Source organism: Setaria italica, chromosome V (genome assembly GCF_000263155.2).
Source record: "Setaria italica strain Yugu1 chromosome V, Setaria_italica_v2.0, whole genome shotgun sequence".
Taxonomy (NCBI): Eukaryota; Viridiplantae; Streptophyta; class Magnoliopsida; order Poales; family Poaceae; genus Setaria; species Setaria italica.
Window position 1 is genome coordinate 24223634 of NC_028454.1, and position 3654 is coordinate 24227287.

At 46.1% G+C, this 3654-nt stretch overlaps 1 pseudogene; it reads left to right on the plus strand.

Moving 5' to 3' along the window:
• The first annotated feature begins 2403 nt into the window (after window positions 1-2403).
• LOC101780972 lies at window positions 2404-3424 on the plus strand (annotated as a pseudogene).
• Window positions 3425-3654: the final 230 nt, after the last annotated feature.

Genomic DNA, 3654 nt, shown 5'->3' on the forward strand with positions numbered 1-3654 from the left:
TATATATCATGTAGGTACAACGCGACATTGACCAATTGCATATGGGCACCATTTCTTGCCCAACCATTATGTATCGTGTTGGTACAGAGCGCCCTCGATCAGTTGCATATTGGCACCATTTGTTTGGCATATATCCATTATATATCGCGTAGGTACAACGGGTTTAGCCAACTATTATCATTCACGTGCCAAGTACAGCGGTACTATAGCTGACTAGTTGGACACGTACTCGCCTCGGTCGACGCTACTTGCTGCACAAGGCGTTGGACAAAAATAACATGAAGTCACGGTCGCCTTAATAATCTCACGGTCCGGCCGCCTCCACGGTCACGGCCGCATCGGCACCATCACACGCCATCGAACTCAACGAGGTATGGGCGCTCCTTCCACACGACGGCGTGTGCTTCGGCCCGAGATCCTTCATCATTTCAATTCAAGTCTTCCTCGCTCAAGCAAGCTTAAACTCATGAAAAACGATCACGAAATCCTTGTCCCGTCTAGAGCATTCTCCCCCTCCCCGGCGCCGGCGGTGCACGCCAAAATCATGGCAGTAAACTGAGTCCTTTTTCTTCGTTTTCTTTTCACAAAAGTAACTGTGTAGTAGATCTAGGGACCTAAGCATGACCCACTAATTCGCTGACCCATGTTTTACGGTCCTGTTTGGCACAGCTCCACTCCATAACTCCAGCGACTCCAGCAAAAAAAATAGCTAAACACCCCAACTCCAAAACTCCATGGAGCTGCCAACTCCATGGAGCTATGGTACAAATGGGGTGGAGTTTTGGAGCACCTCTTTTGCTGCTCCAAAACCCCCTCTTTTGAACCTCCTCGTGGAGTTGGTGGGTAATTACCCACCACTGCCACTGATTACACAAAAATAACGTTTCATCTGTTTGCCTCTTTCTTTCCATTCTCCCATGCGCCTTTGTTTCTTTCCGTTCTCCCGTGACTTCACCCGCCCGCACGTGTACCTGCGCTGGCAGCTAGCCTCGCCGCCGTCGTAGCCCCTGCCGGCAGCCCGAGACAGCCGGCCGAGCCCCGCCTAGCCCCACCACCGCCGCAGGCCGGCCGAGCCCCGCCGCGAGGCGCCCTTGGCCCGACGCCGGTCCGCCCGCACGCCTAGCCCCGCCGCCAGGCGCCCCTAGGCCCGTCGGCGGCCGGAGCGCCCCACCGCCGGCCTTCGCGCCCCCCTGCCGAGCCCCGCAGCCGGCCTTCGCGCCCCCCTGCCGAGGCCCGCCGTCGGCCTTCGCGCCGCTCCGCCGAGGCCCGCTGCCGGCCTTCGCGTCCCTCCGCCGAAGCCCCTCCGCCGGCCGCTGCGCCCCGAGGCCGCCGGTCTCGCCCCGCTGCCGAAGGCCGCCGCTGGCCACAGCGCCCCACTGCCGGTTCGCCCCGCCGCCGAAGATCCCCCGCCGAAGGTATGGTTTGTGCAAGTGTGACCTTTTAGATCTTTCTTGTTCTACACTAATGACACTGCCAGTTGAAACTCTGGTGGAAACAAACCACTTCCTCCGGCTAAAACAAAGGAAATTTAAATAATGGTGCAAAATCTTAGATTTCTGGCGAAAGCGCATACTTTTTTATTCGATTGTGACCAACCAAAAGTGGTGAACAGATTGCTCGTTACCCTAAACTCGAAAGCCATAGCACGGTACTCGAAAGTCGTAGCAACAACCACGGGCCTCTGGTGTTCCCGATCTATTTTTTTGAAGTAAAATCAGAGGATTAGGTGTGATTGTACATGTACATGTAAAAGCTGGTTTGCATGCGGATGATCTATTTTGTAAGTGACCTGTTTTGAGGTGAACCAATGCCTAAATCAATCAAAATCTTTTTGTCATCAAGTACTAATGCTTAAGCTGATTGCATGCGGATGTCTTCTTGAACACTAGTTTGCATACCTAAGTACAAAGTAATACATAATTACGCACACTAGTTCAACACATGAGCGCTGTCAAAAACAAACCGGTTCAACTTGAACTCAAGTGCTAAGGTGTTACTAGGTGGTCAAACCCTAAGCCCTGGCCACTCTTTCCTATATTGAGATCTTTCTTCAGAGTTCGGATTATTTTTTTTTACTTTGGAGGAACTTTTTCAGAATAAATAGTGAAGATTCATGAGTTGTTGATTTACCTAAATTTTCTGTAGGTTGATGGTCTGCGGGAGCACGTGAAGGAAAGTGGACTTGCAAAAAAAATCGAGCTCATTATCACTTCCGCTTTGGTGAGGTATATTCTCGTCTTAATATATTTGTGTGCACTTGTAATGTTCTGGGTGCATTGATTGATAGGCTTCATAATGTTTGGGAAATTGATATGCGCAATCTCGAGTGTTGTGTGTGTATGAAATTGATATACTCCATTGTTGTGTGTGTATGAAATTGATATACTCGAGGTCTTCTAATATGAAATTTGTGAGTTCAATATATGCCTGAAATTGATTGGAATTCGGAGAACACTCGAGTGTTGTGTGTGTTGTTTGCCGAACAAGTTGAAAAAGGAAATCGGCCAAACACACACTTGAATGCACTTGGTTATGCTGAGGTTGAGAAAGGGTTCAAGGAAAGGACTAGAATTGTGGCTACCAAGGGTCAGATCAAGAACAAATGGGACAAGTTGAAGGAAGATTTCAAGGCATGGAAGAAACTAATGCTAAGGCAAATAGGAACTGGTTGGGATCCTATAAAGAAGACTATTGCTATGGATGATGAATGGTGGAAAAAAGCTAGAGCTGTAAGTTGGTTAAAAAATTTTCCTATATTTTTTTCCATATGTCAAACCTGTTGGTAATACTTATAATAATATTATGTGCTTATTTCAGGACATTCTGGGTTGTGGCAAGTTCAAAAAGAAGGGCCTTGAGAATGAAGATGAATTAGCCAAGTGTTTTGCTGACATTACTACTATTGGTATTGATCATTGGTCTCCTCATGCTGTGAATGTTGAAGCAACCGAAAATGTTGATGTGACACAAGATGAGGCAACCAATTTTGAGCCAGAAGGTGATGATTTCATTCCTAAAACACAAGAGGAGGATATTGGTATTTCTCCTTCACCTGCGAGTGGCAAGAGACTGGCAAGGCCTGTTGACAGGAGTGGTAAAAAAGCGAAGTCTTGAAATGCACTCCTAATTCAAGAAGCAGTAACAAGTATGGTGAGTTCAGCCAATGAATATGTTTCGAAGAGACATGGAAAATATTCTATTGAGGAAGTAATGGAGGTTGTGATTGCTTGTGGGGCCGGTTATGATAGCAATGAACATTACATGGCGTCTGAACTATTTGTGAAGAAGGAGCAAAGGGAGATGTTCATGACCTTGCCTACTAATGAGATTAGGTTCAATTGGCTTAGAAGGAAGTACAATGATAAATATGAAAAGTAGAAATTAGCTTAGTGAGAGTGATGTCATTTGTGTATGCTACTATTTTATTTTTATCGCATGTGTGGTACATTTTATTTTATTGTATTTTATTTATGTATGACAATTGTATCTTACATTTCATTTATGTCAATGTTCACAGATGTCTTCAAGTGAGTCTGATGAATCTAGTGATTCTGATGATGAATATTTTTTTAAAATGGTTGAGAGCTATGGTAAGCTAGCACAAAGTTATCATGACAAATATATGGATAAGGCACCACCGAGATTTATGTTTTC